Genomic DNA, 15,604 nt, shown 5'->3' with positions numbered 1-15,604 from the left:
TGGGTTTGATTCCCAGCCAGGGCACACAGGAGAAGCACCCATCTACTTCTCCACCCTTCCCCCTTCTCCTTTCTTTCTATTTCTCTTTTCCCCTACCACAGCTGAGGCTCCATGGGAGCAAAGTTGGCCCGGGCACTGAGGATGGCTCCATGGCCTACACCTCAGGCACTAGAATGGCTCTAGTTGCAAAGGAGCAATGCCCCGGCTGGGCAGAGCATTGCCCCCTAGAGAGCATGCCAGGTGGATCTCGGTTGGGTGCATGCGGGAGTCTGTCTCTCTGCCTCCCTGCTTCTCACTTCAGAAAAATACAATAAATAAATAAATAAAATTTTTTCTACACGCCCACAAACCATACCCCTAATATCAACTGGCATTTTTCCCTGGTGGAATAAACCTCAAGAGTTGGGAAATTAATGGGTGGTACAAACTTCATTAGTGAAAGATAGATTTTCACTGCACTTTTGGTGTTGTCTCATACTGGTATGAATGTGTTGTGGGTTAAATTGTGCCCCCCGGCCTGACCAGGCAGTGGCACAGTGGGTGGAGCGTCAGACTGGGATGCGAAGGACCCAGGTTCGAGACCCCGAGGTCGCCAGCTTGAGCACAGGCTCATCTGGTTTGAGCAAAACTCACCAGCTTGGACCCAAGGTCGCTGACTCAAGCAAGGGGTTACTCAGTCTGCTGAAGGCCCACGGTCAAGCACATATGAGAAAGCAATCAATGAACAACTAAGGTGTCACAATGAAAAACTGATGATTGATGCTTCTCATCTCTCTCTGTCTCTATCTATCCCTCTCTCTCACTCTCTCTCTCTCTCTGTCTCTGTAAAAAAATAAAAAAATAAAAATTAAATTGTGCCCCCCCACCCCAATGATATGTTGAAATCCTAACCCTTGTACCTGTGAATGTGACCTGATTTAGAAATAAGGTCTTTGCAGATATAATAAAGTTAAGATGAAGTCAGGCTGGATTGAGATGGACGCTAAATCCAATTACTAGAATCCTTGTAAAGTGAGAGAGATACGAGGACAAAGAGACACAGGGAAGAAGGCCACGTGACAAGGCAACAGAGATTGGAATGATGCAGCTGCAAAGGCAAAGAATACAAAGGATTGCTGGGAGTCATCACATTCTAGTAAGAGGCAAGTAAGGATTTCTCCCAGAGATGTCAGAGGGAGGATGGTCCTGCTTATACCTGGATTTTGTTTTTTTCTCTTTAGGAACTGTGAGAGAATACATTTCTGTTGTTTTCAGCCACTCAAGTTTGTTGTCTTTTGTTGCTGTAGTCCTAGGAAACTAATAAAGAATTCTGGCAAAGAAATTGTTGTAATGTTTTCTTGGCTTGAACATTGTGTTGCTGATATTGCAAGTTTTCAAAATGTTCCAGGTTCTGGATGGTCACCAAACCATGGAGATTTTTAATTCTGTAAAAAAATTATAGCAAGTAAGATGCAAATGTGAAGAAAATCTCTGAAGTGTCACAAAGGAACAACCTTATGACCTACAGCTAAGGAATGATTATGAATAAGTGATTGAAAATTAAATAGTACAATTAATTAAAATGTATAGTATTCCTGCCTGGCTGGTGGTGGCTCAGTAGATGGAGCATCAACCTGGGACACTAAGGTCCCAGGTTTGAAACCCCAAGGTGACCGGCTTGAGCTCAGGCTCATCCAGCTTGAGTGCAGGGTCCTCAACTTGAGTGTGGGATCAAGGTTGCTGGTTACTGGTGCAGCTGGAGGCCCGCACTCAAGGCATGTAGTATGAGTAGCAATCAATGAACAACTAAAGTGATGCAACTACAAGTTGATCCTCCTCATTTCTCTCCCTTCCTGTCTCTGTCTCTCTTTCTCTCTCTGTCTCTGTCTATGTCTCTCTCACACTTAAAAAAATATGTAGTATCCCTTCTTGGCATTTTGGCTAAGATCAAGCATAGGCACCTGTTCTTATCAGTTTAACACCTGATATGTCCTCTATCCTGGGACAACCTATTAAGTTAATTTTTAGAGCAGGGAAATGGAAGAGAGGCTTGCTCAGTTCACACCAGGCATCAATCTGGTACTGTAGCTCCTCTGGGAGCGGAGCCCCCACCCCCAAAAAAAGTTTAGAGGTAAATCTAGTCTTGCTTAGTAAGTGAAAAAATAAATCAAATTGTGTACTTTTAGTTCTTTTTGCTTTTCTAATGTATTGATTTTAGAGAGGAAGGAAAAGAGAGAAAGAGACATTGATTTGTTATTCCACTTATTTATGAATGCATGCATTCATTGCTTGATTCTTGAACGTGTACTGGTGAAATGAAACCTACATCTTTGTCATATTGGGATGATGCTCTAGCCAACTGGCCAGGGCTGTACTTTTAGTTCTTGAAGCAGCAAGAAGATACACAAGCTATTCTTTCCATAGCTAAACTGTTTCCAGTGGTTCACTTAAATTCACTGCAGTTCATTTTTTCTAAAGCGAAAGATCACAGAATTATTGCTAAGGTACTGGTTCATGTAAACAACCCTCTACCTTCCCTTAAATTGGTTGGCTTGTTTGTCCTTTCTTGAGGCTCCTGTTTGTCTACCTTCTGTAACCACAGGTATAAGGAAGTGAAAAATGATTCTGGTTCCTGCCGGCATAAGTGACTATAGTACTTCATAAAATACAAAAGCCTGTTAACTTAGCTGAGCCACTGGAAATCTCTGAGCCATCAAGACTTAAGATTTCCTGACCTGTGGTGATGCAGTGGATAAAACATTGACCTGGAACGCTGAGATTGCTGGTTCAAAACTCTCGGCTTGCCCAGTCAGGGCACATATGGAAGTTGATGCTTCCTGCTCCTCCCTCCCCTTCCTCTCTCTCAAGTGAATAAAGTCTTCAAAAAATATATATATATAAAAAGACTTAAGATTGTTTCAAAAATTAATAATTGCTCGTTTTTGTGACAGTAAATGGGATCAGCATTTTGCATATATTATACACTTCATCATAATATTAACTCTCATCTATAGATTAGGAAACTGAGTGTCAGAGAGGTAAGTAACTTTCTTAAGGCTATGGTTAATAGATGGAAGGAGGCTGCTTCCTAAATGGACTCATTTAATTTCCATTACAACATTATGAACTAGGTTAAATTATTCCAAAAATTCCTTTTAATTTATTTATTGATTTTATTTATTTATTTTTTTTTCTTTTTTTTTTTTTCATTTTTCTGAAGCTGGAAACAGGGAGAGACAGTCAGACAGACTCCCGCATGCACCCGACCGGGATCCACCCGGCACGCCCACCAGGGGCGGTGCTCTGCCCCCCAGGGGGCGATGCTCTGCCCATCCTGGGCGTCGCCATGTTGCGACCAGAGCCACTCTAGCGCCTGAGGCAGAGGCCACAGAGCCATGCCCAGCGCCCGGGCCATCTTTGCTCCAATGGAGCCTTGGCTGCGGGAGGGGAGGAGAGAGACAGAGAGGAAAGTGCGGCGGAGGGGTGGAGAAGCAAATGGGCGCTTCTCCTATGTGCCCTGGCCGGGAATCGAACCCGGGTCCTCCGCACGCTAGGCCGACGCTCTACCGCTGAGCCAACCGGCCAGGGCTATTTATTGATTTTAGAGAGAAAGGTAGTGGGGGGAGGGAGTAACATCAATTTGTTGTTCCACCTATCTATGCATTCACTGGTTGATTCTTTTTTTTTTTTTTTTTTTTTTTTGTATTTTTCTGAAGCTAGAAACGGGGAGAGACAGTCAGACAGACTCCTGCATGCACCCAACCGGGATCCACCCGGCACACCCACCAGGGGGCGACGCTCTGCCCACCAGGGGGCGATGCTCTGCCCCTCCCGGGCATCGCTCTGCGGCAACCAGAGCCACTCTAGCGCCTGGGGCAGAGGCCAAGGAGCGATTCCCAGTGCCCGGGCCATCTTTGCTCCAATGGAGCTTTGGCTGTGGGAGGGGAAGAGAGAGACAGAGAGGAAGGAGAGGAGGAGGGGTGGAGAAGCAGATGGGCGCTTCTCCTGTGTGCCCTGGCCGGGAATCGAACCCAGGACTTCTGCACGCCAGGCCGACGCTGTACCACTGAGCCAACCGGCCAGGGCTCACTGGTTGATTCTTGTATGTGCCTTGACTGGAGTTCAACCCTGCAACCTTGGCATATGGGGATGATATTCTAACTAACTGAGCTACCCTGCCAAGGCCAGATTATTTCAAAATTTTCTAATGGAAACACTAAGCCTCAGAAATATTAAGAATGGTTGTTCATTTATTATTTTTTTAAGGCTATAAATTGATTTATATAAACTTAGGCTCAATACTTTGAGATATAAGTTCCAAACTGAAGGACTCTGGTTTGTTAAATGTAGACTCCAAATAGCAAATAGTCACATTTAGTTAACAATAGCAGCTCACATTTCTTGAACACGTAAGTAGCAAGCACTATGTGAATGCTTTATAGGTATCAGTTCATTCAATCCTCACAACATCCCTATGAAGTATTACTATCCCTATTTCATAACTAAAGAAACATGAAAAGGGAAGTTAAATAACATTTCCAAAGTGAAGCCATTCGGAAGTGACAGAGATGGATTCACACTCAACGAGCATGACTGTGGAGAATAAATTCTTTACCACAACCTGGTATTGGTCCCATTTAGTTTGGTTTTCCACCCAAACCTTGAATCTTCCTGTCACTGGGTTTTTGCCATTTCCCTGTATATAATATACCTCCCCAATTTCTATCTAAATTCTTCTGGACTTTCAAGGCCCAAAGTCTTACCTCACAATGTCTTCTAGAGCTTACACTCACACACATCCATCTGTTTTTTCTCTGAACACATATTTTATTTATGATCTTAAAATCACATATTCATTTTATCTTTTTTAAGGTCAGAGATGAACTGCAGCTTCAAGTTCATTTGTATTTCTTTTTTTTTTTTCCCTGTATTTTTTTACTGAAGCCGGAAACGGGGAGAGACAGTCAGACTCCCACATGCGCCTGATCGGGATCCACCCGGCACGCCCACCAGGGGGTGGCGCTCTGCCCACCAGGGGGCGATGCTCTGCCCCTCCAGGGCGTCGCTCTGTTGCGACCAGAGCCACTCTAGCGTCTGGGGCAGAGGCTGAGGAGCCATCCCCAGCGCCCAGGCCATCTTTGCTCCAATGGAGCCTTGGCTGCGGGAGGGGAAGAGAGAGACAGAGAGGAAGGAGAGGGGGAGGGGTGGAGAGGCAGATGGGCGCTTCTCCTGTGTGCCCTGGCCGGGAATCGAACCCAGGACTTCTGCACGTCAGGCCGACGCTCTACCACTGAGCCAACTGGCCAGGGCCATTTGTTTTCTTGTGTTGAGTAGCACCAGCCTGGGCACAAAGGCTCAAATAATTACTGAGGACCTGATGTCATCACTGTTCTCTAGAACTGCTCCAGCCAGCATAGTAGCCGCTAGTCACATGTGGCAATTGAAAACTTGAAATGTGACCAGTGAAACTGAGAAACTGAATTTAAAATTTTTTTAAATTTTATTTCATTTATTTATTTATTTATTTTTTTAGTTTATTTATTCATTTTTAGAGAGAAGAGAGAGGGAGAGAGAGAGAGAGGAGAGAGAGACAGGGGGGAGAAGCTGGAAGCATCAACTCCCATATGTGCCTTGACCAGGCAAGCCCAGGATTTCGAACCGGCGACCTCAGCATTTCCAGGTCGACGCTTTATCCATTGTGCCACCACAGGTCAGGCCTGAATTTTAAATTTTAATTAATTTAAACATAAATTTAATAACTAGTTCTTGATTACATTATTAGAAAACTAAGTATGTTTTTGCATATGAATCTAGTTTTTTAACAGCAGATTTTAGGAAATATAAATATTATTATTTCTATTTTAAAAATATTTTTTTTATTGATTTTTGTGATAGAGGAAGGGGGACAGAGAGAGAGAGACAGGAACATTGATCGACCTGTGTGTGCCCTGAGCCCAGCGTTTGAACTGCCAACCTCTCTGTTTCAGGACGATGCTCTAACCAATTGAGCCATCTGGCCAAGGCAATATTTATTAATATATATACATTTTTTTTTTAAGTGAGAAGACGGGAGAGAGAGAGACAGACTGCATGCACCCTGATTGGGATCCACCTGGCAACCCCATCTGGGGCGGATGCTCGAATCAACTGAGCACCTGGGGCCAATGCTTGAACCAATAGAGCCACTGGCTGCAAGACGTGAAGAAAAGCAGATGGTCGCTTCTCATGTGCGCCTTGACGGGATAGAACCCGGGACGTCTGCACACCAGGCCAACGCTCTATCCACTGAGCCAACCAGCCAGGGCTTATTATTTCTAATACAATTTTCTCATTCCATTTGAAATGTGCAATAAGTGTAAAATATATACCAGGTTTCAAAGACTTAGTATGAAAAAAATATAAAATAGCTCTATTAATACTTTAAAAATATTGATTAGATATGGAAATGATCATACTTTAGATATATTGTTTGTTTTCTAAAATTTTTATTGATTGATTGATTTTAGAGAGAGAAACACTGATTTATTGTTCCACTTATTTATGCATTTATTGGTTGATTCTTATATGTGCCTTGACTGGGGATTGAACCTGCAACCTTGTCATACGGGATGACTCTAACCAAATGAGCTACTTTGTCATGGCCTAATTTTTTTTTTTAATGCAGCAACTGGAAAATGTAAAGTTAAATATATAGCTCACTTAGTGTTTCTCTTAGACAGGACTGCTCTAGGACTTAGGGGCTTAGCAGCACAATACAAAAGACAGTTGAAAATGAGGTATCCTTCTTAACTGAATGATGCCTTCTAGCAGTGCAAATTTGGGGCAAAGGGAACTTGCTGCTTTCCCTAATACTATCAAGAGTTCCATTCTGCTTGACCAGGCAGTGGCACAGTAGATAGAGCATCAACCTGGGATGCTGAGGACACAGGTTCAAAACCCCAAGTTGCCAGCTTAAGTGCAGGCTTATCTAGCTTGAGCACAGGGTCACTGGCTTGAGTGTGGGATCATAGACATGACCCCATGGTCTCCGGCTTGAGATAGACACTGGCTTGAAGCCCAAGGTCACTGGCTTGAAACCAAACGTCACTGGATTGAGTAAGGGGTTACAGGCTCAGTTGGAGCCCCCAGGTCAAGGCACATATGAGAAAGCGATCAATGAACAACTAAAGTGCTGCAACAACAAAGTCGATGCTTCTGATCCCCCCCTCCTGTCTGTCTGTCCCTGTCTGTCACTCTCTTTCTCACTAAAAAAGAAAAAAAAGTTCCATGCCTTTTAATGAGACCTAAATGTATACACCACAGCCATGAATGAAGCTTCAAAACATATACATTAAACCCAATAGAGTTTTCATAGAAATTATTTTTCCCTTCATGCTTGTTACAGAATCATACACAGAACTATCTTACTCTATATGCTGAACTATCTTCAGAAGCAGGAGGCTGGATTCCACTAAACAGTTAAACTCACCATGCTCTGACAGAGACAGTAAGTCTATTATAAATCAAGTTACTGATTTTTTAAATCTTTTCATCAGAATATATCAGTTCATTGCATCCTAATGAGAAGTCTATAATAGAGCTTTACATGGTTAAAAAAAATTAAAAAATAAAAAAGAATCCATACCATTTGACTTGAAAGGTAGATAAAAACAACAGCTGTGATTTCTGTTTCAAAATGTACATGATATGGTTGAGGTCTATCCCGCTGGGGCTTTTTCTGTAGACCTACATCATTGGAAACGCCTCATAGAGTAAATATGTTGCTTCCTTTATTCACAGAACTATTAATACATGTTAGATCTGTGGGTAGAAACTACAAGACAGCTGCTAAAACTATGAAAGACCTAATCAAAATAAAAAATTTTAAAAAATGTACATGATAAACTAAATGATCAGATATTTCAGAAAAAGTTTTGAGTTTTATCCTTCAAAATCATTTGTAAGAAAAATGTTAGGCCTGACCAGTGGTGGCACAGTGGATAGAGTGCTGACCTGGAACGCTGAGGTCCCACCTTTAAAACTCCAAGGTTGCCTTAAGCACAGGCTCACCAGCTTGAGCACGAGGTTGCTGGCTTGAGCATGGGATCATAGACATGACCCCACGGTCTCTGACTTGAGCAACAACAAAGTTGATGCTTCTGATCTCTCTTCCTTCCTGTTTGTCTCTCTTCTACCACCAACCCCCCCCCCCCCCACACACACACACACTAAAAAAAGAAAAAAGAAGAATCTTAGGTTATTATGTTGTTATCATCTCAGGTTTTTAAGAAAGAGATTAAAGGTTTGTAAGATGACACAAAAATAATACATAAAATCCCTAACTCCTTTTCACAAATGGGAGTACTCATAATTGAAACTAAATTTTTCACATGTACTAGGTAGAGCATGATAATGTAATCTGTACTATTTTTATTTTATTTTTGCATGTGAGAGAGAGAGACAGTAAGGGAGAGACAAAAAGCATCAACTCATAGTTGTGGCACTTTAGTTGTTCATTGATTGCTTCTCATATGTGCCTTGACTTGGGGCGGGGGCCTCCAGCTGAGCCAGTGACCCCTTGCTCAAGCCAGTAACCTTGGGCTCAAGCCAGCAACCTTGGGCTTTAAGCCAGAGTCCTCTGGACTCAAGACAGTGACCATGGGGTCATGTTGATGATCCCACACTCAAGCCAATGACTCCACACTCAAGCGAGTGAACCTACACTCAAGCCAGATGAGCTCATGCTCAAGCCAGTGACTTTGGGGTTTCAAACCTGGGACCTTAGCATCTCAGGTCAACACTCTATCCACTGTTCCACCACTGGTCAGGCCAGATTAACCCAGTTTTGATTAGTAGAACCACTACAGCCAACACATACAGCCATGAGTATAACTAGTAGCTTTAAGTCACTATGTTTGGGAATGGTTTATTATGCAGGATTATTGCACCAATAGCAATAGTAGTGAACTGAGATTTTATTTAATGGGTGGCAGAAAACAATAAAGGATTTTAATAAATAAATAATGAGGTTATTTCAGAAAGATGGCATCGGCAGCAAAGTGGAAGATGGAGAAGGAAAGAAGATGATGGGAGAGGTGCTGGCAAAGAAGCTATTCCAAAGGTCCAACCCCAAGAATATGCGGACCTGAACTGTGGCAGCGGCAGTGGGATGGAGTAAAGAAGACAGACTTGACAGAGATTTGGGAGGTAGACTTGATAGAATTTGGGTGGTTACTGGCTGTAGGCAAAGGAGAGGGCAACTTTCCTGCCCCCACTATTCCATCCCACCCTGGCTTGAAATAGTTGTGGATCATCATGTACTTGTAGATAGGAAACATAAGAGAAAGCTCAGATGGGCCACTGAGAGCTGGGGTAGGGGTGGAGAACAGGGGTGTAAAGTATTTAGTTTTAGACACATTAAATTTGAAAATCCTGTAACCATCTACCAGGGGTCTCCAAACTTTTTACACAGGGGGCCAGTTCACTGTCCCTCAGACCATTGGAGGGCTGCCAAATACAGTGGTCCTCTCACTGACCACCAATGAAAGAGGTGCCCCTTCCAGAAGTGCAGTGGGGGCTGGATAAATGGCCTCAGGGGGCCGCATTGCGGCCAGTGGGCTGTAGTTTGGGGACGCCTGATCTAGACAGACATTCTTGGTTTTTTGGGGTTTTTTTTTACAGACACAGAGAGAAAGTCAGAGAGAGGGATAGACAGGGACAGACAGACAGGAACGGAGAGATGAGAAGCATCAATCATTAGTTTTTCATTGTGCATTGCAACACCTTAGTTGTTCATTGATTACTTTCTCATACATGCCTTGACCGCGGGCCTTCAGCAGACCGAGTAACCCCTTGCTGGAGCCAGCGACCTTAGGCTCAAGCTGCTGAGCTTTTACTCAAACCAGATGAGCCCTTGCTCAAGCTGGTGACCTCGGGGCCTCGAACCTGGGTTCTCTGCATCCCAGTCCGATGCTCTATCCACTGCACCACCACCCGGTCAGGCTAGACAGACATTCTGAAAGCAGAGGATTCTACATCATAGCTTGGGGATGAGTTCCATCCCCATATATGTGTTACTCAGAAACCATCAGCATACAAATGGTGGTTACTCCATGGGAGTAGATAAAGATATCATGGGATACCAGAAGGAAAGGTGCTCAGCAATGTTGGCCGTTGGGGAGAAGTCAAATGAGGTAAGGACTGAGAAAGAGTCTTCTGATTTGGTAATCATGTCATCCATAAGAGAAAGAACAATTTTGAAATCCTTTTATAAATGGATAGCAGTAGCCTGGGCCCGATTGTATTCACTGTATATTCAGAAAATAAGCCACATTTGGGAAGTTCACAGTACCATTGCTTTGAATCACATCACTACTTCACATAATTCTGAGATTACCCAATAGATTTGCCCTGAGAACATATTTCAGGAATTCAGCATCATTTGTAGTATATCCCAGCAAGACCATTATCCATGATTTCGTGAAGTGTTGCAGCTAAATCCAACATGCAGAGGGTTCACAGAAATTATTATTATTTTTTTGTATATATTTTTCTGAAGCTGGAAACGGGGAGGCAGTCAGACTCCCGCATGTGCCGGACCGGGATCCACCCGGCACGTCCACCAGGGGGCGATGCTCTGCCCATTCGGGGCGTCACTCTGTTGCGACCAGAGCCACTCTAGTGCCTGAGGCAGAGACCACAGAGCCATCCTCAGCGCCCGGGCCATCCTTGCTCCATTGGAGCCTTAGCTGCGGGAGGGGAAGAGAGAGACAGAGAGGAAGGAGAGGGGGAGGGGTGGAGAAGCAGATGGGCGCCTTACCTGGCCGGGAATCGGACTTGGGACTTCCACACGCCAGGCGGACGGTCTACCACTGAGCCAACCGGCCAGGGCCAGAAATTGATTTTTTGAGAGTAATGTACTTCAGAAATGTTTTCTGATGTATAGGAATGGCACATATGAAAAATAATTCAAAACCCTCTTCAGCTCTTATTCATAATTGCCCATGTATTAACTTTCTCTTCAGTATGCTATAATACATGAAGTTTTCCTTTCAGTAAATCATGGTTCATTTCTGGCTTTTCTTCAGGACATACCATGATTATTGTAGAAAACACAGCTGGACAGCCTGACCAGGTGGTGGCGCAGTGGATAGAGCATCGGACTGGGATGCAGAGGACCCGGGTTCGAGACTCCGAGGTCACCAACTTGAGCGCGGGCTCATCTGGTTTGAGGAAAAGCCCACCAGCTTGAGCCCAGGGTCACTGGCTCCAGCAGGGGGTTACTCAGTCTGCTGAAGGCCCGCGGTCAAGGTACATATGAGCGAGCAATCAATGAACAACTAAGGTGTTGCAACGCGCAATGAAAAACTAATGATTGATGCTTCTCATCTCTCTCCATTCCTGTCTGTCTGTCCCTGTCTGTCCCTCTCTCTGACTCACTCTCTGTCTCTGTTAAAAAAAAAAAAACACAACTGGACACCGATGGCTGTGTAGCGAATGAAATTCACACAGCAAACATTGTGGCAACATGAATATAACATAAAACCAGTATAGCTGTTTGGATTGTTGGCTGTTGATACTTGACAGATCCTAGTTAGTGTTTCAATGGTAAGATAGTACTAAGTCATACAAGGTGCCTCAGAGAACCTGCCTCATTAGTAGCTTTTCTTTTGCCAGGTGACCCTACTTCCCTGGCCACAGTGATTGAACCGAGGCTCAATATCCGACTTAAGGGTAACCCTCTCTAGGATGACAATCCCTCTCTCTCTTTCTCTAAATTGATTTTATTAGGGTGACATTGGTTAATAAAATGATACATGTTTCAGGTGTACAATTCAACAATACACCATCATCTATATGTTGCATCGTGTGTTCACCACTGCAAGTCAAGTCTTAGGCTGGCACTCTCTTAAGCCAAGGACTGCAGTTAAGCTGCTGGAGGTGCTACCAGGCTCAACTGGTAGGAATGATGGTCCATTTCTCTGCAAGGCCTGACTGTTGAGATTTTTTTTTTTTTTTCATTTTTCCGAAGCTGGAAACGGGGAGGCAGTCAGACAGACTCCCGCATGCGCCCGACCGTGATCCACCCGGCATGCCCACCAGGGGGCGATGCTTTGCCCCTCTGGGGTGTCGCTCTGTTGCGTCCAGAGCCATTCTAGGGCCTGAGGCAGAGGCCACAGAGCCATCCCCAGCGCCCGGGCCATCTTTGCTCCAATGGAGCCTCGGCTGCGGGAGGGGAAGAGAGAGACAGAGAGGAAGGAGAGGGGGAGGGGTGGAGAAGCAAATGGGCGCCTCTCCTGTGTGCCCTGGCCAGGAATCGAACCCAGGACTCCTGCACGCCAGGCCGACGCTCTACCGCTGAGCCAACCGGCCAGGGCCTCTGACTGTTGAGATTTTTTAAATCTTCCTTTTTTTTTTTTTTTTTTTTTCATTTTTTCATTTTTTCATTTTTCTGAAGCTGGAAACGGGGAGAGACAGTCAGACAGACTCCCGCATGCGCCCGACCGGGATCCACCCGGCACGCCCACCAGGGGCGACGCTCTGCCCACCAGGGGGCGATGCTCTGCCCATCCTGGGCGTCGCCATATTGCGACCAGAGCCACTCTAGCGCCTGAGGCAGAGACCACAGAGCCATCCCCAGCGCCCGGGCCATCTCTGCTCCAATGGAGCCTTGGCTGCGGGAGGGGAAGAGAGAGACAGAGAGGAAAGCGCGGCGGAGGGGTGGAGAAGCAAATGGGCGCTTCTCCTGTGTGCCCTGGCCGGGAATCGAACCCGGGTCCTCCGCACGCTAGGCCGACGCTCTACCGCTGAGCCAACCGGCCAGGGCCTAAATCTTCCTTTTTATGGCTCCATAAATCCTTACAATATACCCCTAGAACAAAGGCAACCTAAACATCTCTGATACTTGAAACTTGAAAACATCTACACAATTTTACATTGCTTTCAAATCATGAGTAAAAATGTTAAGATACATGACTGAATTAGATTTTTTTTTTCACAGAGACAGAGAGAAAGTCAGAGAGAGGGATAGATAGGGACAGACAGACAGGAACGAAGAGAAATGAGATGCATCAATCACCAGTTTTTCGTTGCCACACCTTAGTTGTTCATTGATTGCTTTCTCATATGTGCCTTGACTGTGGGCCTTCAGCAGACCAAGTAACCCCTTGCTTGAGACAGCAACCTTGGGTCCAAGCTGGTGAGCTTTTTTGCTCAAGCCAGATGAGCCCATGCTCAAGCTGGCGACCTTGGGGTCTCGAACCTGGGTCTTCCATATCCCAGTCCGACGCTCTATCCACCACGGCACCGCCTAGTCAGGCTGAATTAGATTCTTTACAAATGTCAGTTAAGCCTGACCTGTGGTGGCGCAGTGGATAAAGCGTCGACCTGGAATGCTGAGGTCGCCGGTTCAAAACCCTGGCATTACCTGATCAAGGCACATATGGGAGTTGATGCTTCCGGCTCTTCCCCTCTTCTCTCTCTCTCTCTCTCTTTCTCTCTCTCCCCTCCTTCTCTCCTCTCTAAAATGAATAAATAAAGTCTTAAAAAAGATTAAAAAAAAACCAAAAACAAATGTCAGTTAATTACTTAATCAACAATATGTACTGGTTATCTACTCTGTGCCAGATATGTACTAGCATTAGGAATTTAGTAGTGAACAAGATTGACATGACCCTTGCCTATATGGTGCTGTGATCTAGCCTGAAACATTTAGGTTTTACTTGGATCTTAATATGCACTAAACTTAGTATGTCAGACCTCAACTTAATATGTCTTAGAAGCTTGTGAACTACATTTGCTTTCTTTTGTGGTAAATATTCATGGTTTTTCAGATATATTACATTGATAATGGGTAGCATTAAAACCCATGTGTTAGTACTCTGATGATACCTACATTTATATCAGAATAAAGTTTAGTTCAGAGCTCTCTAAGATTTTCCACATCTGAAACAAAGCAAACAACAGGATTAACAAAACTATAAACTATTAACTAGAACATGGTTTCTGAGAAGAGCCAGGAACAAAGTAACAAGAGAAGGCTTGCACAAATCAATGGTAGAAGACAATAAAATGATGATATTCATGTGCTAGTGTTTTGCAACAGTGGTGTTTTGCTACCTACAAGTGAAAGTGAGTCCTGAAGAAAGAAGGCTGAACATTTTTCTTCATCTTAAGTAAAAGATAACCCAAAAGGCCCTGGCAGGTTGGCTAAGCGGTAGAGCGTCGGCCTGGCGTGCGGGGGACCCGGGTTCGATTCCCGGCCAGGGCACATAGGAGAAGCGCCCATTTGCTTCTCCACCCCCCCCCTCCTTCCTCTCTGTCTCTCTCTTCCCCTCCCGCAACCAAGGCTCCATTGGAGCAAAGATGGCCCGGGCGCTGGGGATGGCTCCTTGGCCTCTGCCCCAGGCGCTAGAGTGGCTCTGGTCGCGGCAGAGCGACGCCCCGGAGGGGCAGAGCATCGCCCCCTGGTGGGCAGAGCACCGCCCCTGGTGGGCGTGCTGGGTGGATCCCGGTTGGGTGCATGCAGGAGTCTGTCTGACTGTCTCTCCCCGTTTCCAGCTTCAGAAAAATACACACAAAAAAGTTAATGGCATGATTTGCCCGAGGTAATAAGGCTGAAAAGAAAGATATAGGTGATTCATTAAACTAGATTGAAGAAAAATGGAGAAGATGGAATCGGGTGCCTGGTGAAATCGAAACGTCAAGAAATTGACATTGATGCATCCTGCTGGTTATTCAATAGTCAAGCAAAAATTTTAATGCTATATTTCTTAGACCAACTAAAATTAGGAGTGAATGCTTTTCTCTGTGGAGATAAGATGGCCCTGTGAGAGGAGGGAGTTGTGGGAACACTGTTAAATGTTTCAGATTTTCGCAGACTCTCCAGGTAGTTTACACAGAGCATCAAGGGACCGAAATGCTCTTGTTTACATTGTACCATTCAGTTTTTCTTGTTTTCAGGCTTTCCTTCCAAAATACCCAATCCTGAAACACCTACATCTCTAATTGCTGTATTAAACTTAGTCTGGTTGCCATAGAACTGAATAGAAATTATCTCTTGTATTCAATTCAATAGGTTGCAGTTTAAATGCTTGCGGCATTCTGCCCTGGCCGGATATGTGGGTTGCTGAGAACTTTCTCCTGAAGCACAGAGGTTGCCAGTTCGATTCCTGGTCCAGATACATACAGAACAGATTGATGATGTTTGACTTGTGGTGGTATAGTGAATAAAGCCTCTACCTGGAACACTGAGTTTGCCAGTTAAACCCTGGACTTGCTCAGTCAAGGCACGTAAGAGAAGCAACTACGAATTGATGCTTCCCACTCCTCCCCCCCATACTGCCTTTTTCTCTCTCTCCTCTCTAAAATATTTAAAAAGAGAGAGAGAGAGAGAGAGAGAACAGATTGATATTCCTCTTTTTCTTTTGCTGAAATCGACAAATAAAATAATTTTTAAAAAATGTCTGCAAGCCTGACCTGTGGTGGCGCAGTGGATAAAGCGTCGACCTGGAAATGCTGAGGTCGTCAGTTCAAAACCCTGGGCTTGCCTGGTCAAGGCACATATGGGAGTTGATGCTTCCTGCTCCTTCCCCCCTTCTCTCTCTCTGTCTCTCTCTCCTTTCTAAAATGAATAAATAAAATAAAA

At 44.7% G+C, this 15,604-nt stretch overlaps 3 non-coding genes across 3 annotated transcripts; 2 read left to right on the top strand and 1 right to left on the bottom strand.

Annotated features, from left to right (window-relative positions):
• The first annotated feature begins 1,900 nt into the window (after positions 1-1,900).
• LOC136336785 (U2 spliceosomal RNA) lies at positions 1,901-2,092 on the top strand. Its single transcript, XR_010731601.1, has one exon. It is a non-coding gene; the product is annotated as a U2 spliceosomal RNA (small nuclear RNA).
• Positions 2,093-5,213: 3,121 nt separating this feature from the next.
• On the bottom strand, positions 5,214-5,289 carry TRNAV-GAC (transfer RNA valine (anticodon GAC)). Its single transcript has one exon. It is a non-coding gene; the product is annotated as a tRNA-Val (tRNA).
• Positions 5,290-7,668: 2,379 nt separating this feature from the next.
• Positions 7,669-7,805, top strand: LOC136336665 (small nucleolar RNA SNORA18). Its single transcript, XR_010731500.1, has one exon. It is a non-coding gene; the product is annotated as a small nucleolar RNA SNORA18 (small nucleolar RNA).
• The last annotated feature ends 7,799 nt before the right edge of the window (positions 7,806-15,604 follow it).

Source organism: Saccopteryx bilineata, chromosome 4 (genome assembly GCF_036850765.1).
Source record: "Saccopteryx bilineata isolate mSacBil1 chromosome 4, mSacBil1_pri_phased_curated, whole genome shotgun sequence".
NCBI classification, from domain to species: domain Eukaryota; kingdom Metazoa; phylum Chordata; class Mammalia; order Chiroptera; family Emballonuridae; genus Saccopteryx; species Saccopteryx bilineata.
Note: the sequence above shows the minus strand (reverse complement) of the source record. Positions and strands in the feature narration are given on the sequence as shown.